The sequence below is a fragment of the Zingiber officinale genome, chromosome 3A, assembly GCF_018446385.1.
Source record: "Zingiber officinale cultivar Zhangliang chromosome 3A, Zo_v1.1, whole genome shotgun sequence".
NCBI lineage: Eukaryota > Viridiplantae > Streptophyta > Magnoliopsida > Zingiberales > Zingiberaceae > Zingiber > Zingiber officinale.
The window spans coordinates 87,790,673-87,813,588 of NC_055990.1; the positions used below are offsets into that span (position 1 = coordinate 87,790,673).

The 22,916-nt window shown below is 40.3% G+C and overlaps 2 non-coding genes across 2 annotated transcripts; both read left to right on the forward strand.

The window, feature by feature from the left end:
* Positions 1-2,164: 2,164 nt before the first annotated feature.
* LOC122054463 lies at positions 2,165-2,270 on the forward strand. The gene has a single exon (XR_006132771.1). It is a non-coding gene; the product is annotated as a small nucleolar RNA R71 (small nucleolar RNA).
* Positions 2,271-12,219: 9,949 nt separating this feature from the next.
* On the forward strand, positions 12,220-12,325 carry LOC122054486. Its single transcript, XR_006132789.1, has one exon. It is a non-coding gene; the product is annotated as a small nucleolar RNA R71 (small nucleolar RNA).
* The last annotated feature ends 10,591 nt before the right edge of the window (positions 12,326-22,916 follow it).

Below are 22,916 nucleotides of genomic sequence, written 5' to 3' on the forward strand. Positions count from 1 at the left end.
CCTCCCCCTCTTCCTTCTCTGGATTCTTCGCACGGCCGTGTCTGGGACACGGCCTCTCCATCTTTTCTTCTCGGAATTCTTTGCACGGCCGTGTTTGGAACACGGCCTAGACCTTTTTCTCCTCGGGAGATCCTACACGGCCGTGTCTGGATGACACGGCCCAAGCACTTCCCTTCTCTGCAACCTTTGCCTGGCCGTGTATAGCACACGGCCGGGCTCTGTTTTGCACCTAACCTGAAAACAAAATCAAAAGAATGCATCAAACTAAAAGAAATTAAAATACAAATCAAAACTAACTAAAAGAACCCTTGGGTTGCCTCCCAAGAAGCGCTTGTTTAAGGTCTTTAGCTCGACCAAACTTGATCATTCACTTCTTTTCCTCGCCCTTGGAGGACAGATATACTTTTCATTTTTGTTGGGAGATCTTCTCCCAACATCTTCCACCACATTGTCTCCTTCGTTTGGTGGCCTTCCATGAGGATGGAAATTCCATTCCTCAAGTTTATAAATGCTTGTCCTGCTACAAGCATTTAAAAGAGACGAGACATGGTTAGAGATATTAGATAAATCATATTCCAACCTTTCCTTACCAATTACCAAAGAAAGCTTATGATTTTTGACATCAATTATAGCTCCAGCTGTAGCAAGGAAAGGTCTTCCTAATATGATAGGAATCCTGGGGTCCTCTTCCATGTCCAACACGACAAAATCTGTGGGAATAACATTCTCATCCACCTCTACTGGCACATCTTCTATAATACCCAAAGGGTACCTGCAGGAATGATCGGCAAGTTGAAGTGCCATAGTAGTAAGTTTAATGTTTTTGAGACCTAATTTATTACAAATTGAATAAGGAATGAGGCTAACACTTGCCCCCAAATCACAAAAAGCTTTTTCAAAAAATTCTTTTCCTATGTTGCAAGGAATATAAAAGCTCCCTGGGTCCTTTAGTTTTGGGGAAGTGTTCTTCTCCAAAATAGCACTACATTCCTCACTAAGCGCAATGGTCTCAACCTCTCCTCTTCTTCTCTTGTTTGACATGAGATCCTTCAGGAATTTGGCAAATCTAGGCATTTGAAGAATAGAATCAATAAGAGGTACCTCTACACAAATTTCCTTAACTTTTTCTAAAAACTTGCCAAATTCTTCATCTTTCTTGAGCACTGTAAGTCTCTGAGGAAAAGGGACAGCTTTGCTCTGATGGTTCAGTGGAAGAGTCTCTTCAACCTCAATGGTACTCTCCTCATTAGCTTGAATCTGATTTGGTATAAGAGGAGAGAGCTCTTCTTCTTTTTGTATCCCTTTTGGAGCAGTCACTTGGGAGTCTCCCAAGGTCCGTCCGCTCCTAAGCTCAATTCTATTGCAATGCTCCATAGGATTCACATCAGGTTTTCCTAGAAGTTGTCCTGGTGCTCTAGATGATGAGGAAGCTAGTTGGGCAATTTGACTATCCTGGATCTTTTGATGCTTTTCAGAATTATCCATTCTCTGAATGAGCTTTGCTAAATCTTGCTTCATTTCATTCTGACTTGAGATAATTTCTTCATGCATCTTTTCAATATTTGACTTTGGTAAGCCTTGAGAAGATAGATGTTGAAAATTTTGTTGCCCAGCTTAAAAATTTGGTCTTGCCCCCATAGATGGTCCTTGATCTTGATTATTTCTGTAAGAAAAATTGGGATGGCTCTTCCATCCAGGGTTATAAGTATTTGAGTATGGGTTGTTCTGCCTTTGATTGTAACTCATGATTGCATCACATTGTTCCAGTTGATTGATTTGTGCAGTGACAGCTCCCAATGGACTTGAGTCATTTGAGTGCTCTGAACTCCCACATACTTCATAAGATGTACTAATAGCATTGACCATATTAGCACTAGTCCCCATATTCTCGAATATCTTTGTAAGAGCGTCCAATTTTGTAGACAAAAGAGTGACTGCATCAACATCAAACTTCCCTGATGCTTTAATTGTTGGGTTTACAGAAGAATAGCCACCACTTCTTTCATTTGCCTATTGATGATGATTTTGTGCTACACTGTCAATAATTTCTTCAGCTTCATCTAAACTTTTATTCATAAGTGCCCATCCAGCAGCTGAATCAAGGGACACTTTAGTATGATAGTTGATACCATTATAAAAAGTGTGCAACACTAACCATCTTTCCAACCCATGATGTGGGCATTGTCTGAGCATACTATTATATCTATCCCATGCTTCAAAAAGAGATTCTGAGTCAGTTTGCTTGAAGCTTGCAATTAAATTCCTCATATGAGCTGTTTTGCTTGGTGGATAGAATTTATCAAGAAACTGTTGCTCACACTGCTCCCAAGTGGTGATGCTATTAGGGGCCAAAGAATTCAGCCATTGCTTTGCCCTATCTCTTAAAGAAAACCCAAATAATAATAATCTAACTGCTTCTGAACGAACTCCATTCATTTTCATGGTACCACATATTTCATAAAAGACCTCTAAGTGTTGATTGGGGTCTTCATGAGGTCCTCCACCAAATTGGTTCTGCTGCACCATAGATATAATTGTGGGTTTGATCTCAAAGTTATTAGCTTCCACTGAAGGTCTTGAAATACTAGATCGAAAACCTCTTGCATAAGGTACTGCATAATCCTTGAGTGGTCTATTCGCCATGTTCAAATGTTCCTGTTCTTCAATTTACCTTTGCAGAATTCTTCTTTTATGGAAAGTTCTGTCAATCTCAGGGCCAAAAGGAAAGAATTCCCCTGCAAAGTTAGATCTTCGCATACACAAGAACAAGATAGCAAATGACAATTCAACAGAAAAAGAAAAAAAATAAAAGAATTAAAAATGCAGAATTGAATTTGTACAAAAAGAATTAACAAGAAGTAAAAGTTATACAAGAAAGTAAAAACAGGAATCTAATGATTAGTTACAACTATGTAATATGAAAGGAAAACAAATGTTATGTTTAGTCTAACTCAATTGATAATTCCTAATGTTATTGCGCAGCGCGAAAAACTTGTTACGCTCCGCAAGTGTACGGAAATGTCGCAAGTAATATAAAAGATTATCGTATCCACAGGGACTGGAATAAGCACTAGAAATGTCTCAATGCAAATTAGCTAAACAACTATCCAATTGTTTCAAATGCAAAGTGAAGGTAAACAAATCTAATATTAAAGATCAACAAACAAGAGTTTAGTGTTTTGGGTTATGATAAAGGGAGATTCTAGGAGTTTCGGTTTCTTTGTAAGATTTCTTGAATGTAAATGGTTCACCAATTCTTATCCCTCAATTGCCAAACACTTGTAGAAAGTTGTCAGTTCTCTCTTGCAATAGATAACTGGCTAAGGACTGAGAAATATATCTAAATATGATCAATTAGACGTGAACCTACGTTGTCCTTACACAGAAGCGCACCTATTACTATGCCTTCCTCGGATATCAACATAGAAGCCCACAACTTATTAATCTATCAAGATACAAGAAACTAATCATAAGATCCATCCTACTTTCTTGAATATTCCTATTTCCTCTTCAATATTATCTCTCAAACGTCCTTACACGGGCTTGCACCTGTCACGTGGATCCCTCGGATGATCGAGTGAGAGTTTATCATTACAAAATCTACAAGAAATCCAAACAATCAATCAAGAATGAGAATTAAGCACAAATCACCATTAATCATTCAAGATCTAATTGATACAAGCAAGACAATGTCATTGAAACAAGAAAATGGCAAATCCATAAGAGATTACATCAATCCATCATACAAATACTCCCTTAATCCTAGAATACAAGAATCTACTCCATGAATCGAGGAAGAATACTCGAAGAAATAAAGATTACAAGTATTTCTTAAATCCCCAATCCAAGAAACCAAGAAAAGGGGGAAAGAGAAAACTTATCTACGAAGAAGCCTCGTCTTCGGATCCAATCCTCGCTCCGGAGTCGAAATCGTTAAGAACTCCCCTCGAATCGCCCAGAAATCCTCCCAAGAATGGGAGGAAACCACCAAATCTTGCCTTCTCCCAAAGGGGAAGAGATCCCCTTTCAATTCATGAAGGAGGGTTTAAATAGAGGAGGAAATCGGGCGCCACACGGCCGTGTGAGATTCACTCTGCCAAAGCTGCACGGCCGTGTGACTCACACGACCATGACCCTTCTGTTCTCTGGAAATGCTACACGGCCATGTGGTGCACACGACCACCACCTGCTTGGCCTCTGGAAATCTCACACGGCCGTGTAGATCTACACGGTCATGTAAGGCATCTGCTCTAATTTCTTCAAATCAAGACACGGTCGTGTGAGATTCACACGGTCATGTCCTCTTCCCTTCCTGTTAAAACTACACGGTCGTGTGTGGTACAAGGCCTGATGCTCTCTCCCTTCAATTCCTTCCAAGCTTGCCCGAGGACGCATAATCTTCACCAATTTCGACTCCTGTGTACAGAAAATGCACAAAAAGCAGATCTCCGAACCAAAAGAGTAAATTTGCTAAAAGGAAAGCTGGAAGTATAAAAGTGCATAGATCAAGCATGCTCAAAGTATGTAAATGTGCGTAAAAACATGCATAAAGAGTATATAATCTACGCACATCAGGACTCATTGTATCATATTATTATGTATATAAAGACATTTGTTTTGGTTATTATACTTACTTGTATTGGTGCCAAATAACTAAGTATAATAGCATCCTTGAGTAGAAGGTTATTATCTATATCAATCGATTGATTGAATTGATAGTGAGATGATATAGAGAACACTACACTTAATCATTCCTAGTCAAGTATTAACATTCAGGGACAATGTTAATGCGATGAGACTAGCATGTAGGTCAACTCGATGACTTGATCTCATAGGTCATGGATATAGGGATATCAAGTTGACACATGGGTGTGCATTGGAGAATGTATACTGATTGACCCGCCATGAGAAAGTATCATGGATCATTATATGAGTATCATATATTTTCTCATGTGGCTATTAGTATAACTATTAGTCCTTAGACCTGAAGTCACCATGGTTCCCTACATAAGGAGTTACACACTTTGGCTTCGTCAAACGTCGCCCGTAAATGGGTGGACTATAAAGGCGATTACTGGGTATGTAACAAATTATGCGGAGGGATGTGAGTGATGTAGATGGGATCTATCCCTCCTATATAACGGGAGTGACATCGTTATTCTTGATAGAGTTAGACCACTAAGTGTATGGTCATGCCCAAATGAGTCAATATGAGATATTGAGCTCATTTGATTATAGTGAGTCTACTTGGAGTTCAAGATTTAGATTGATTTGAGGATGACACAGTCTATGCCTCAAATTGATCAATCTAGATGTCAAGGATAGAAGGACACTTATCATATATTGTGAAGAGTCACAATTAGTAGTCACAAGGTGATGTTGGATCTCAATATTCTTGTAACTTGGGTAGTAATGATGTGTTGCTAGATACCGCTCATTACTTATGCTTCTAAATGGGTTTAGGAGCATTGCCAACGTTACAAGAACCTATAGGGTCACACACAAAGGGCAATTAGATGAAAATTAGGTTCATTTGATGAACCAAGAGGATTAGTGTTACTCTCCGCAAGTGTACGGAAATGTCGCAAGTAATATAAAAGATTATCGTATCCACAGGGACTGGAATAAGCACTAGAAATGTCTCAATGCGAATTAGCTAAATACCTATCCAATCGTTTCAAAAGCAAAGTAAAGGTAAACAAATCTAATATTAAAGATCAACAAACAAGAGTTTAGAGTTTTGGGTTATGATAAAGGAAGATTCTAGGAGTTTCGGTTTCTTTGTAAGATTTCTTGAATGTAAATGGTTCACCAATTCTTATCCCTCAATTGCCAAACATGTAGAAAGTTGCCGGTTCCCTCTTGCAATAGACAACCGGCTAAGGACTGAGAAATGTATCTAAATAGGATTAATTAGACATGAACCTATGTTGTCCTTACACAGAAGTGCACCTATTACTATGCCTTCCTCGGATATCAACGTAGAAGCCCACGACTCATTAATCTATCAAGATACAAGAAGCTAATCATAAAATCCATCCTACTCTCTTGAATATCCCTATTTCCTCTTCAAGATTATCTCTCAAACGTCCTTACACAGGCTTGCACCTGTGACGTGGATCCCTCAGATGATCGAGTGAGAGTTTATCTTTACAAAGTCCATAAGAAATCCAAACAATCAATCAAGAATGAGAATTAAGCACAAATCACCATCAATCATTCAAGATCTAATTGATACAAGCAAGATAATGTCATTGAAACAAGATAATGACAAATCCATAAGAGATTACATCAATCCATCATACAAATACTCCCTTAATCCTAGAATACAAGATCTACTCCATGAATCAAGGAAGAAAACCCGAAGAAATAGAGATTACAAGCTTTCCTTGAATCCCCAATCCAAGAAAACAAGAAGAGGGGGAAAGAGAAAACATATCTACGAAGAAGCCTTGTTTTCGGATCCAATCCTCGCTCCGGAGTCGAAATCGTCGAGATCTCCCTTAGAATCGCCCAGAAATCCTCCCAAGAATGGGAGGAAACCACCAAATCTTGCTTTCTCCCAAAGGGGGAGAGATCCCCTTTCAATTCATGAAGAAGGGTTTAAATAGAGGAGGGAATCGGGCGCCACACGGCCCCGTGACACGGCCGTGTGAGATTCACACGGCCATGTCCAGTTCCCTCTCTGCCAAAGCTGCACGGCCATGTGACTCCACACGGCCAGAACCCTTCTACTCTCTGGAAATGCTACACGGGCTTGATCTGGAAGTCTCACACGGCCGTGTAGATCCACACGGCCTGTAAGGCTTCTGCTCTGGTTGGCTTCAAATCTTGACACGGCCGTGCGAGGTTCACACGGCCATGTCTCTTGGCTTGCAAGGTTGCAAACATACCAGTGCAGGGCCGTGTGAGGCACATGGCCCGGTGCCTTCTCCCTTCGTTTCCTCCAATGCATGCCCAAAGATGTAGATTCTTCACCAAATCGAATCCTGTGTACAGAAAATGCACAAAAAGCAGATCTCTGAACCAAAAGAGTAAATATGCTAAAAGGAAAGCTGGAAGTATAAAAATGCATAGATCAAGCATGCTCAAAGTATGTAAATGTGCGTAAAAACATGCATAAAAGAGTATATAATCTTCGCACATCACACCCCCAGACTTAAACCTTTGCTTGTCCTCAAGCAAAAAGCTGCAGTCTAAATTCATATGTTCTACAACACATTCATAAAACCCAGTGCACTTTCCTAACTCTATCAAAAAGTTTCATTAACAAGCTTGATCATGGAAACAAGTAAAGTATGGTTCAAGCATAAGAATCTTGTGCGCAGTGTAAAAGTAACTCAACACCCTTCAAGTTTCAATCCATGTCCTAGTCAAGTCGTCATCAAATTTGAATTCCTAATGTTTCCAGTAAAAGACAAGTAACCAGTGATAGGCACTTACTTACCGTTCACTTGGTTTATATTTCTCAACTAACCCAAGGTCTCAAAGGTGTGCTTAATCTCAAGAGAAACTAAACAGTCATTTCCCCAGTAACCTAATTCGGTCTCAAAGGGGGTGACTTGCTAGATTCCACTCATGACAACTGTTTTTTATATCCCTTATTGTTCATTTTTTTTTATAAGTGTTTGCATTGTGCAAAACTTATTCACAAATGTACTTTTAGCACACATGTTGGGATATTTTGATTTTTCCAAATGAGCTTTAATGATTTGAGCCTCATCCAGTAACCAAAATGAAAGTTGAGAGATCACCATGGAAACCAAGTACTAAGCAAACAAGATGAATCATGACTATTTCAATGACATCAACTATTCAAGCATCAAGCACAAGTGTAGTGAAGATAAAATCCTTAAGGTTGAACCAAAACTAAAACTCATCACCATAAGATTCTTAGCTTATTAATGCTTCCCAAGATAGAAAAAAGAACTACACAAAGTTTACTAGTAGCATCATGCGAACATCATGAATCGAGACAATAATCGTGCTAACATTTCACTTGAATCCAAGAAAGCATATAAGTGAAGATTTGATGTTCTCAAAATTTTTTTGCCATGATTATTTCAAAAACAAGCAAAATAAAGCAACAAGCAAAGAAAATAAGAACCAACATGAAAAACTAATCAAAAACTAAAAACTAAAAACCAAACTAAACAATACATGACACCCCCCAGACTTAAACTTTTCATCGTCCCGATGAAATCAGTATGGTGGAGGAGGTGGAGGTGGACGAGGGAAAGGAGGTCTACGACGTGGTTGGCCAATAGGAAAACTAGGAAAACCTGGAATCTCACCCAAGGATCTATGATACTCATATAAAGCATCAACTTGTTGGCTAGTAAGTGTCATACTCTGCATAAAATCTCTCATCCTAGCCTGATCAGTATCATAATCCTGCACAAACTCAGCCACTTGACCTTGAAAATTCCTCGTAAACTGAAAATGATTTTGTACCTCCCTAAACTGATCATCAGATAAAGAGAAGCGCCCCTCCAACATTTTTCGTTGGGAATCTTGCTTCTCATGAAGTGATTCTAGAGACGTACGAAAATCTGAAAAATCAAACCTAGAAGATCCCGTGCCATATGCAAAAGAATGCCTAGCAGGCTCCATAAAACTAGAAGGCTGCGTATGTCCAGATGATGAGGGTTCATTATGTGGCTCAGTGTCTCCAGGTATAGAAGGGTTATCCTCAAAATCTAACTCAGAAATTACCCAATTAGCCCGGTTACGAATAGTAGTTCGTTCAGGAAAAGGAAGGGGTAAAGGAGAACCATTCCTCCTAGGAAACGCGAAACCATTCTCATCCCGAACGATCATTTTCATAGCAAGACATGTATCAATGTCAATCATGTCATTACCATGAATTATTTCCAACCCATCAACATCAAGATTTAAATTACAAGCTATTCGGGTAATCAAACCACCAAAAACAATTGATCCCGATGATGCCCTAGCTGATCTCAATAAGGTTTGAACAAAATGAAAACCAGAGTCAAATTCAACCTTATAAAGCATAGCCCATAAAGCATAAAGCTCTATCTTCTTAACCACCCCATCACTCTCTCCCCTACCAAAAATAGTTTTACTCATGACTCTATGTAGATACCTAAAGATGGGGTTTTGCATATGGGAGGCCTTAGCTCTTGAAGGCTCATAAGGTTGATCTAACCCGCTTATTGCATTCCAAAAATGATTCCAATTAAACCTTGGATCAAACCTACGAGGGCTACCGGTGGTTATTCCAAAACAAGAATTAAAGTCACTAAATGCCCATAGAAATTCTTGATTCATTAATCTAAAAGAGATTTTTCCAAAATAATCATCTTCATTAGTAAAATGGACATCCAATGAACTTAAAAATTCCAAAACAAGACGAGGATATGTAGGCAAATGTGTGTACATAATATCACTCCAATCCAAAAACCCAATCATCAAATCTACATCTTCCCTAATTCCAAGCATATCAAGAACAGTTGGGTCCATATATCTAGTACACACTATCTTTCTATTGACAAGAATTGCAAATCTAGTTACTTGATCATCATTTCTGAACACAATATTGAATTCATTGTCATTACCTTCGTTGCATGAAGTCCTTTTGCCTTTGCCCTTCACTGGTTGTTTTCCTTTGTCTCTTGATGGCTCCTTCTCTTTGTCTCCACTAGATCCACCACCTCCTTTGCGTAATCTCTTCAAAATATTGGACATCTTGATGAGTTTAGATAGGGGAAGAATTATCTAGAGTTGTGGAACTTCAAAGAACAAAACTTCAAAGAACAAAAGATCTTAGGTTAGGAGAACAAAAGTCCAAGTCTTAGAGAGGAGGAGAATCGGATCTAAAAGATCTTGAGAGATTAGAGAGGAGTTTTTAAGAAATTGGGAGAGAAAGATATGTTTTGGAGAGTTGGGGGTGTGCGGAACACGGCCAAGATATGGCCGTGTGAGGTAGGAGGTAGACTTTAATAGTTCTCCTACACGGGCCGTATAGATCCACACGGCCTCCCCATCTTTCCTCTCGGGATTCTTTGCACGGGCCGTGTAGATCCACACGGCCTCCCCCTCTTCCTTCTCTGGATTCCTCGCACGGCCGTGTCTGGGACACGACCTCTCCATCTTTCCTCTCGGGATTCTTTGCACGGCCGTGTCTATGACACGGCCTATACCTTTTTCTCCTCGGGATATCCCACACGGCCGTGTCTGGACGACACGGCCCAAACACTTCCATTTTCTCCAACCTTTGTTTGGCCGTGTATAGCACACGGCCTGACTCTGTTTCGCACCTAACCTGAAAACAAAATCAAAAGAATGCATCAAACTAAAAGAAATTACAATACAAATTAAAACTAACTAAAAAAAAACCCTTGGGTTGCCTCCCAAGGAGCGCTTGTTTAAGGTCTTTAGCTCGACCAAACTTAATCATTTGCTCCTTTTCCTCGCCCTTGGAGGACAGATATACTTTTCGTTTCTGTTGGGAGATCTTCTCCCAACATCTTCCACCACATTGTCTCCTTCCTTTGGTGGCCTTCCATGAGGATGGAAATTCCATTCCTCAAGTTTATAAATGCTTGTCCTGCTACAAGCATTTAAAAGAGACGAGACATGGTTAGAGATATTAGATAAATCATATTCCAACTTTTCCTTACCAATTACCAAAGAAAGCTTATGATTTTTGACATCAATTATAGCTCCAGCTGTAGCAAGGAAAGGTCTTCCTAATATGATAGGAATCCTAGGGTCCTCTTCCATGTCCAACACAACAAAATCTGTGGGAATAACGTTCCCATCCACCTCTACCGGCACATCCTCTATAATACCAAAGGGTACCTGCAGGAATGATCGGCAAGTTGAAGTGCCATAGTAGTAAGTTTAATGTTTTTGAGACCTAATTTATTACAAATTGAATAGGGAATGAGGCTAACATTTGCCCCCAAATCACAAAAAGCTTTTTCAAAAAATTCTTTTCCTATGTTGCAAGGAATATAAAAGCTCCCTGGGTCCTTCAATTTTGGAGAAGTGTTCCTCTCAAAAATAGCACTACATTCCTCACTAAGCGCAATGGTCTCGACCTCTCCTCTTCTTCTCTTATTTGACATGAGATCCTTCAGAAATTTGGCAAATCTAGGCATTTGTAGAATAGCATCAATAAGAGGTACCTCTACACAGATTTCCTTAACCTTTTCTAGAAACTTGCCAAATTCTTCATCCTTCTTGAGCATTGTGAGTCTCTGAGGAAAAGGGACAGCTTTGCTCTGATGGTTCAGTGGAAGAGTCTCTTCAACCTCAATGGTACTCTCCTCATTAGCTTGAATCTGATTCGGTATAGGAGGAGGGAGCTCTTCTTCTTTTTGTATCCCTTTTGAAGCAGTCACTTGGGAGTCTCCCAAGGTCCGTCCGCTCCTAAGCTCAATCCTATTGCAATGCTCCATAGGATTCACATCAGGTTTTCCTGGAAGTTGTCCTGGTGCTCTGGATGATGAGGCAGCTAGTTGGGCAATTTGACTATCCTGAATCTTTTGATGCTTTTCAGAATTATCCATTCTCTGAATGAGCTTTGCTATATCTTGCTTCATTTCATTCTGAGTTGAGATAATTTCTTCAAGCATCTTTTCAACATTTGACTTTGGTAAGCCTTGAGAAGATAGATGTTGAAAATTTTGTTGCCCAGCTTGAAAATTTGGTCTTGCCCCCATAGATGGTCCTTGATCTTGATTATTTCTGTAAGAAAAATTTGGATGACTCTTCCATCCAGGGTTATAAGTATTTGAGTATGGGTTGTTCTGCCTTTGATTGTAACTCATGATTGCATCACATTGTTCAAGTTGATTGATTTGTGCAGTGATAGCTCCCAATGGACATGAGTCATTTGAATGCTCTGAACTCCCACATACTTCACAAGATGTACTAATAGCATTGACCATATTAGCACTAGTCCCCATATTCTCAAATTTCTTTGTAAGAGCGTCCAATTTTGCAGACAAAAGAGTGACTGCATCTACATCAAACTTCCCTGATGCTTTAATTGTTGGGTTTACAGAGGAATAGCCACCACTTCTTTCATTTTCCCATTGATGATGATTTTGTGCTACACTTTCAATGATTTCTTCGGCTTCATCTAAGCTTTTGTTCATAAGTGCCCCTCCAGCAGCTGAATCAAGGGACACTTTGGTATGATAATTGATACCATTGTAAAAAGTGTGCAACACTAACCATCTTTCCAACCCATGATGTGGGCATTGTCTGAGCATACTATTATATCTATCCCATGCTTCAAAAAGAGATTCTGAGTCGGTTTGCTTGAAGCTTGCAATTAAATTCCTCATATGAGCTGTTTTGCTTGGTGGATAGAACTTATCAAGAAACTGTTGCTCACACTGCTCCCAAGTGGTGATGCTATTAGGGGCCAAAGAATTCAGCCATTGCTTTGCACTATCTCTTAAAGAAAACCCAAATAATAATAATCTAACTGCATCTAAAGGAACTCCATTCATTTTCATGGTACCACATATTTCATAAAAGACCTCTAAGTGTTGATTAGGGTCCTCATGAGGTCCTCCACCAAATTGGTTCTGCTGCACCATAGATATAATTGCGGGTTTGATCTCAAAGTTATTAGCTTCCACTGAAGGGCTTGAAATACTAGATCGAAAACCTCTCGCATAGGGTGCTGTATAATCCTTAAGTGGTCTATTTGCCATATTCAAATGTTCCTGTTCTTCAATTTGCCTTTGCAGAATTCTTCTTTTATGGAAAGTTCTATCAATCTCAGGGTCAAAAGGAAAGAATTCCCCTACAAAGTTAGATCTTCGCATACACAAGAACAAGATAGAAGATAGCAATTCGACACAAAAAGAAAATTAGAAGAATCAAAAATGCAGAATTGAATTTGTACAAAAAGAATTAACAAGAAGTAAAAGTTATACAAGAAACTAAAAAAAATAGAAATCTAATGATTAGTTACAACTATGCAATATGAAAGGAAAACAAATGTTATATTTAGTCTAACTCAATTGATAATTCCTAATGTTATAGCACAGTCCCCGGAAACGGCGCCAAAAACTTGTTACTCTCCGCAAGTGTACGGAAATGTCGCAAGTAATATAAAAGATTATCGTATCCACAGGGACTGGAATAAGCACTAGAAATGTCTCAATGCGAATTAGCTAAACAACTATCCAATCGTTTCAAAAGCAAAGTAAAGGTAAACAAATCTAATATTAAAGATCAACAAACGAGAGTTTAGAGTTTTGGGTTATGATAAAGGAAGATTCTAGGAGTTTCGGTTTCTTTGTAAGATTTCTTGAATGTAAATGGTTCACCAAATCTTATCCCTCAATTGCCAAACATGTAGAAAGTTGCCGGTTCCCTCTTGCAATAGACAACCGGCTAAGGACTGAGAAATGTATATAAATAGGATTAATTAGACATGAACCTATGTTGTCCTTACACAGAAGTGCACCTATTACTATGCCTTCCTCGGATATCAACGTAGAAGCCCACGACTCATTAATCTATCAAGATACAAGAAGCTAATCATAAAATCCATCCTACTCTCTTGAATATCCCTATTTCCTCTTCAAGATTATCTCTCAAACGTCCTTACACGGGCTTGCACCTGTCACGTGGATCCCTCGGATGATCGAGTGAGAGTTTATCTTTACAAAGTCCATATGAAATCCAAACAATCAATCAAGAATGAGAATTAAGCACAAATCACCATCAATCATTCAAGATCTAATTGATACAAGCAAGATAATGTCATTGAAACAAGATAATGACAAATCCATAAGAGATTACATCAATCCATCATACAAATACTCCCTTAATCCTAGAATACAAGATCTACTCCATGAATCAAGGAAGAAAACCCGAAGAAATAGAGATTACAAGCTTTCCTTGAATCCCCAATCCAAGAAAACAAGAAGAGGGGGAAAGAGAAAACTTATCTACGAAGAAGCCTTGTTTTCGGATCCAATCCTCGCTCCGGAGTCGAAATCGTCGAGATCTCCCTTAGAATCGCCCAGAAATCCTCCCAAGAATGGGAGGAAACCACCAAATCTTGCTTTCTCCCAAAGGGGGAGAGATCCCCTTTCAATTCATGAAGAAGGGTTTAAATAGAGGAGGGAATCAGGCGCCACACGGCCCCGTGACACGGCCGTGTGAGATTCACACGGCCATGTCCAGTTCCCTCTCTGCCAAAGCTGCACGACCGTGTGACTCCACACGGCCAGAACCCTTCTGCCCTCTGGAAATGCTACACGGCCGTGTGGTGCACACGGCCACAGCCTGCTTGATCTCTGGAAGTCTCACACGACCGTGTAGATCCACACGGCCCTGTAAGGCTTCTGCTCTGGTTGGCTTCAAATCTTGACACGGCCGTGCGAGGTTCACACGGCCATGTCATCTTCCTCTTCTGTTGGTGCCAAACTCCACACGGCCCGAGCTCCATACCAGTGCAGGGCCGTGTGAGGCACACGGCCCGGTGCCTTCTCCCTTCGTTTCCTCCAATGCATGCCCAAAGATGTAGATTCTTCACCAAATCGACTCCTGTGTACAGAAAATGCACAAAAAGTAGATCTCCGAACCAAAAGAGTAAATATGCTAAAAGGAAAGCTAGAAGTATAAAAATGCATAGATCAAGCATGCTCAAAGTATGTAAATGTGCGTAAAAACATGCATAAAAGAGTATATAATCTTCGCACATCAATTAGGTTCATTTGATAAACCAAAGTGGATTAACAGTAATCCATGTTGGTGTAGTAAGCATCCGACGATCGAACCTCAATTTTGATAATGGCAAAGGGATTCAAAGTTAAGATTCCTTGTTATCTAACGTGGTTAAATAAGGTTTCAGGAAAGTCCTAACTGCGGTTAGGCAGGGGAAAATCCTAAGGGGGGTAACCTTAGGTCCTAGGGGGTGGTAACCCTAGGTGAAGGAAAATTCTTAGGGGGGGTAACCTTGGGTCCTAGGGGGCAGTAACCCTAGGTGAAGGAAAATCCTAAGGTGGGGCAACCTTAGGTCCTAGGGGGCGGTAACCCTAGGTGGAGGAAAACCCTAAGGGGCGGCAACCTTAGGTCATAGGGGGCGGTAACCCTAGGTGGAGAAAAACCCTAGGGGGCGGTAACCCTAGGTCCTAGGGGGTGGTAACCCTAGGCAGAAAGTCCAGTCGGTCTTGAGGACCGGACTGGCATCAGGTAAATCTCCTGAGTGGAGTAGGTGAGGACGCGTTCCCCGCAGAGGGAACAGTAGGCGTCGGGTCGACCTAGGGTTTCCGGTTGGAAACCCGAAGTCAGACTCGGACAGTCCGAAGACTGTCATTATCATTTCTATTATGCTTTATGTGCTAACTTTGTGCTGCAGGGTATATTTGAGATTAATGTATCTTGCAGGGACCAAAGTGCAAAGATTAACCTCGGATGAACAGTGTCCGAGGCGCCTCCATGGAGCTTGGAGGCGCCTCGGGTGCAAAACCTGAGCTGACTGCGAAGCAAGCTTCAAGGTACCTTGGAGAGGCTGAAGGCGCCTTGAACAAGTTGATGAAGGCGCCTTGGAGAGGTTGAAGGCGCTTTGAACAAGATAAAGTTCGACCAGGTCAGTTCTGATCCACGCGGGTGACGCGGCCAGCCTGGAGGCGCCTTGGAGGGGTTTAAGGCGCCTTGAACACCCTTTATAAGAGGGGTTCGAGCAGCAGCAAAAGACAACGAAAGAAATAGCTTCCTCGTGCTGTGTTCAGCTCAAGTATTGCTTCCGAAGTGCTGCTACAACATTCCGATGACCCGGAGCTCAAATTTTTCTACCATTGTTGTCGGTATAATTTTAATTACAGTTACATTTGTAATTAGTTTGTAATAATTATACGAGCTTATAGTTGTTGCCCACGGAAAGCGATCAAGGATCGCGGGCCTTCGAGTAGGAGTCTCCTTAGGCTCCGAACGAAGTAAATCCCTCTGTGTTTGTGTTTCTTTATTTTATTCCGCTGCGTTTTAATTACTCTGATAGTTTTACAATTCCGATAATCGAACGAAATAGCCGCGAGCGCTATTCTCCCCCCCCCCCCTCTAGCGCGTCTCGATCCAACAATCCAAATTAGATTAATTGAGTAATACTCGATTGAGTTAGACTTCAGTTAGACTCAAGTGAGGCTAGACTTAAGTTAGACTCAAGTGAGGCTTAATGATGATATTCATTGAATTTTGAATTCAATGATAAATGGAATTCAATTTGAATTTTAGATTCAAATTTCGAATGAGTTTAAAATGGTCATTTAATGAAGAATATTAAATACTCATTAAGGCTCATTAATGAGGCTCATTAATGATGTTAATGAGCATTAAGTATTTTCATTAGATGAAAATACTTAAGCCATTTTTTACTCTTATTTTCATTATCGATCATTATCCTTACTTCTTCTTCTCTCCCTCTCCTCCTCCTTGGCCGAAACCCTCAAAGAGTGCTAGCACACTCTAAGGTTTCTTCTCCACCTAATTGTTCGTGTGGAAACACATAGAGGGGTGTTCACTTGACACCCTTAAGATCCGGCATCTTCTTGAACTAGCGGGATAAGTGAAGGGCTTCGCATCAAAGGTATAAACTCCTAAACATGTAGATCTAAAGTAGATCTAGGATTAGAAAACACATACATGAAAATTTAATATTCGCACTGATCCGGTGGCATGGGATTTCGGGGTTTTCGCAATGCAAAAATCAGTTTTTACGGCTCGTATATCCCAACAGTGGTATCAGAGCCACGTACGAAGCGTATACGAGTTTCGGTTTTGTTTTTATGAAAAACATTCAGATCTGTAAGTTTTTGTATATTTATAATTTTTATAGATTTTATGGGTATTTTTCTCGTATAGGCAAAGCAACAAGTGTTTGGACACTTGTAGGCTTCGACTACCGAGAAAACCTTTCTGAAACGGCAAGGTTTCGCTCAAATCATTTTGGGACAGTAGCTTAAGGCGTTGTAAGATCGTCGTAGGGCACTCGTGATATTCATTTCACGAGAAGGGGTGCTGCCCCTAACCCCGAAAGGGGCATTGTCCCACGATCGCGCCCGAAAATCGCTAAACGTGACCGCCGGGAAATTTTGACTCATAAAATTATAAAAATAGTAGTAAAAATTACAGAAATTTATGGAAAATACATATTTTAGAATTATGTATAATTTTTTGATGGTCATGGCCCAAAACCCCAATTCGATTGAAAAAAATTGTGTTGTAATTCATAATATGGTGTGCGTGCCATTTTGTGTGTTTGTGCGTGTTGTATATGATCGTGACCTGCGCGTCGTGCCTTCCTTTATTTTATATTCCTATTGTAAATAGTTTAAATTTGAATGTAACTCGAGTTTCAAATTTGTAATGTACAAAAATTGAAACGGTGGAAGGTCCACATGAGGAGGAGTTACGAGGAGGGTGCGAGCAACACATGGTGGTCAAAGGGAGGAGCTTGGAGAAGCTGTTGACCCTAGGTTGACCATCCGATCTTCTCATTGGCTTGAGAAGATCGTAGTAGGGCCATGACTAATCATAATTTAATTAATTGCTTAAGTGTGTGTATGTGATGCATGCTAGAGTAGAGTAATTAATTAGTACCTTAACGATTAGATTAGATCTAAATCGCATATATGATGCACCACGATTAGATTAGATCTAAATCGCGTATATGATACACATTAACTATTAGATTAGATCTAAATCATGTCAACTCAAAATGCCTACCATGCCATGATACCCATCACTACCTCGATCACATGTTGTTGTTGAATCTGCCAAAGCATAGCAACGCATATTATCTTAGTAGGGTGCGAAGGGACAACCTTGGTCCCGCCTATCAACGCATGGGTGATGACAAACTCAATTAGATTGAGTATAACTAGTTAAATCGGATTTAACTATAGTCATTATCCAATAGTTGGAAGATATGACAAAATCACATGTATATTACATCTTGGGTGATTTAGCCAAAGCTAACTCAAATTTTAATATACATGCGGATCTTGATCCTATAAACAAGAGTTACATAGAGATGTAATTGCTACTTGGTTACCTACCGATCATACTAAGTCTTGGGTGATTTAGCGAAAGCTAACTCAAGGCGTAGTATGATGTGGATCTTGTCCCATAAAAATTATAGCTAGTTGGTTAGAATCTAGTAAGTGTGGTTTGACCACATCCCTGACTTCATTCTAAAAAAGTCCTATAATTCAGTGGGAGGATCGTTTAATTAAAGGCCTAATTAAATGATAATTGGAATATGATATTTCCTGTATTTTTCTGTTGTAGATTGTCATGTCGTCAAACATGAACTCCTTCTCCCTACGTTCTGTCCTCGATAAGGACAAGCTCAATGGAGCTAACTTCCTGGACTGGTACAGGAATCTGAGAATAGTTCTCACAAAGGAACGAAAATTGTATGTCCTGGAGCAGCCCATTCCCGAGGCACCTCCTGTCACTGCCACACGAGCTGATCGAGATGCTTATAAGAAGCATCAAGATGACGCATTAGATGTGTCATGTCTCATACTCGCGACTATGAACTCTGAGCTTCAGAAGCAACACGAGTTGATGGGTGCTTATGATATGGTTGAACATCTTCGTCAACTATATCAAGAACAAGCTAGGCACGAGAGATTCGAGATCTCTAAGGCACTGCTTCAGTGCAAGATGCAAGATGGGACTCCCGTAGGCCCATATATACTCAAGATGATTGGGTACATAGAAAACGTACAAATGTTGGGATTCCCACTTGGCCAAGAGCAGGCCACTGACTTGATCTTGCAGTCCTTGCCAGAGAGCTACAGTCAATTTGTCATGAATTACAACATGAACAAAATTGATAAGCCACTGCCTAAGCTGCTTAGCATGTTAAGAACTGCTGAGCTCAACCTTAAGAAGGTTAAGCCCAACTCCATTCTGATGGTATAGAAACATAAGGGCAAGGGAAAGCTTAAAGGTAAGGGAAAGTCCCAAGCCAAGGGCAAAGGCAAGCCACTGAAACCTAAAGGAGGGGTTGCCAAGGATGCTACCTGCTTCCACTGTGGTCAGACCAGACACTGGAAGAGGAACTGCAAATCTACCTGGAAGATCTTAAGAAGAAGAGAAGTGAGACTTTCACTTCAGGTATATATGTTATAGAAGTCAATCTATCTATTTCTTCATCATGGGTATTAGATACTGGATGTGCTTCTCACATTTGTACTAATGTGTCGGCGCTGAGAAATAACAGAGCATTGACGAAGGGCGAGGTGGACCTATGCGTAGGCAATGGAGCACGGGTTGCTGCTGTTGCTGTAGGGACTTATTCTCTATCTCTACCCTCTGGGCTTGTACTAGAATTAGATGATTGTTGTTATGTGTCTGCTCTTACTAAGAACATTATATCAGTTTCTTGTTTGGACAAGAAAGGTTTTTAATTTATAATAAAGAACAAATGTTGTTCAGTTTATTTAAATGATATGTTCTATTGTAGTGCACCGCTGATGAACGGACTCTATATTCTAGACTTAGAGAACCCTGTCTATAACATAAGTACCAAGAGGTTCAAGTCAAATGACATGAACCAAACCTATATCTGGCACTGTCGCTTAGGTCATATAAATGACAAACGCTTATCCTAGCTCCATAAAGATGGTTTGCTGGACTCATTTGATTTTGAATCATATGAGACATGCGAGTCATGCCTACTGGGCAAGATGACCAAGACTCCCTTTAGTGGACATAGCGAGAGAGCGACTGACTTGTTAGGACATATACATAGTGATGTATGTGGCCCTTTCAATGTCGCTGCCAGAGGATGTTATAGGTACTTCATTACATTTACTGATGACTTCAGTAGATATGGTTATGTGTATCTGATGACACATAAGTCAGAATCCTTTGAAAAGTTCAAAGAATTTAAGAATGAAGTACAAAACTAGCTTTAGCTTAGCAAGAATATTAAGATACTTCGATCAGATCGAGGTGGAGAATACCTTAGCCATGAGTTTCGTGACTATCTAGCTGAGTGTGGGATTCTATCTTAACTCACTCCTCCTAGAACACCACAGTGGAATGGTGTATCCGAAAGGAGGAATCGTACCCTATTAGATATGGTATGGTTTATGATGAGTCACACAGATCTTCCTATATCTCTTTGGGGTTATGCTCTGGACACAGCAGCCTTTATACTCAACCGTGTTCCATCCAAGGATGTGATAAAGACACCATATAAGATATGGACTGAGAGAGATGCCCAGGTGTCTTTTATGAGGATTTGGGATTGTGAGGCTTACGTTCGACGTCAAGTCTCGGACAAACTGGGACCCAAATCCGATAAGTGCTATTTTATTAGATATCCCAAGGAAACTAAGGGATATTACTTCTACATTTCAGTCAACACAAGGTAGTTGTGGCAAAGACTGGAGTATTTCTAGAAAGGGAATTTGTTTCTATAAAAACTAGTGGGAGTACGTTCGATCTTGAAGAAGTTCAAGATGTGAACCATAGCACTGAAGCCTCGATGGAAGTTGAACTGGAACCACAAAGTGTTGTGGATGATGTTGTTCCACAAGGAGTTGAGGAACAACAATCAGTTCAAGTAGACCTACCTCTTCACAGGTCTGATAGGGTACGTCGTCAGCCTGAGAGATATTCATTTCTCTTGTCTGACCATGATGACATTGTGCCCATTGAGGATGAGCCTACCTCCTATCAGGAAGCTGTGATGAGACCAGATTCTAAGTCATGGCTAGAAGCCATGAGATCCGAAATGGAATCCATGTACACCAACCAAGTATGGACTTTGGTTGATCCGCCTGAAGGCGTTAAACCCGTTGGGTGTAAGTGGATCTTTAAGAGAAAGACTGACATGGATGGAGTTATATATAATGGCCATCTGGTAGCAAAAGGTTTCAAGCAAATTCATGGTATTGACTATGATGAAACCTTTTCTCCAGTAGCGATGTTTAAGTCCATTCGAATCATACTTGCTATTGCAGCATACCACGATTATGAGATCTGGCAGATGGATGTCAAAACCGCATTTCTGAATGGAAACCTGCTCGAGGATGTGTACATGACACAACCTGAGGGTTTTGTAGATCCACAACATACTGGCAGAGTATGGAAGCTGCATAAGTCTATTTATGGACTAAAGCAAGCTTCTTAGAGTTGGAATCTTCGATTCGATGATGCGATCAAACAGTTTGGTTTCATCAAGAATGAAGATAAATCTTGTGTCTACAAGAAGGTTGTTGGGAGTGCAGTTGTCTTCCTTGAATTGTATATGGATGACATACTACTCATTGGGAACGACATCCCTTTGCTGTAGTCTGTAAAGACTTGGCTAGGGAATTGTTTCTCAATGAAGGACTTAGGTGAAGCAGCTCGTATTCTAGGCATATAGATCTATAGAGATAGATCTAAGAGAGTACTTGGCATAAGTCATAGTACATATATTGACAAGGTACTACTACGGTTTGCCATGCAAAACCCCAAGAAGGGATTTCTGCCGATGTCACATGGTGTGAATCTTTCGAAGACTCAAAGTCCCTCTTCTAGAGAGGAGAGAGATCGCATGGATTAGATCTCTTATGCTTCAGCCATAGGATCTATCATGTACGCCATGCTATGTACACGTCCTGATGTCTCGTATGCTTTAAGCATGACGAGCAGATACCAGTCAGATCCAGGTGAAAGTCACTGGATAGCGGTCAAGAATATTCTTAAGTACTTAAGAAGGACTAAAAAATATTTCTTGATATATGGAGGCGATGACGAGCTAGCTGTAAAGGGTTACAGTGATGCTAGCTTCCAAACTTACCAGGATGATTATCGATCACAATCTGGGTTCGTGTTTTGCATAAATGGTGGTGCTGTGAGCTGGAAGAGTTTAAAGCAGGACACAGTCGCTGATTCTACAATAGAGGACGAGTATATTGCTGCATCAGAAGCAGCAAAGGAGGCAGTTTGGATTCGCAAGTTCATTACTGAGCTTGGGGTGGTTCCTAGCATAGCAGATCCTGTTGAGCTCTATTGTGACAACAATTGAGCAATTGCGTAGGCTAAGGAACCTCGCTAACACCAGCGGACCAAACACATACTACGGCACTTACATCTCATTCGAGAGATCATCGATAGAGGAGATGTGAAGATTTGCAGAGTACCCACAGAAGCTAACATCGCAAATACCTTGACCAAGGCTTTGGCACAGAGAAAGCATGATGGTCACACTAGGTCATTGGGCCTAGAGCCTACACATATTGACACTAGTGCTAGTGGGAGATTGTTAGTTAGAGCCCTAGAGCCAATCATATGATGATTGTTGTATGGACTCATTGTATCATATTCTTATGTATATAAAGACATTTGTTTTGGTTATTATACTTGTATTGGTGCCAAATAACTAAGTATAATAGCGTCCTTGAGTAGAAGATTCTTATCTAAATAAATCGATTGATTGAATCGATAGTGAGATGATATAGAGAACACTACTCTTAATCATTCCTAGTCAAGTATTAACATTCAGGAACAATGTTAATGCGATGAGACTAGCATTTACGTCAACTCGATGACTTGATGTCACAGGTCATGGATATAGGGATATCAAGTTGACACATGGGTATGCATTGGAGAAAGTATACTGAATGACCCGCCATGAGAAAGTATCATGGATCGTTATATGAGTGTCATATACTTTCTCATGTGGCTATTAGTATGACTATTAGTCTTTAGACCTGAAGTCACCATGGTTCCCTACATAAGGAGTTACACACTTTGGCTTCGTCAAACATCACCCATAAATGGGTGGACTATAAAGGCGATTACTGGGTATGTAACAAATTATGCGGAGGGATGTGAGTGATGTAGATGGGATCTATCCCTCCTATATAACGGGAGTGACATCGTTATTCTTGATAGAATGAGACCACTAA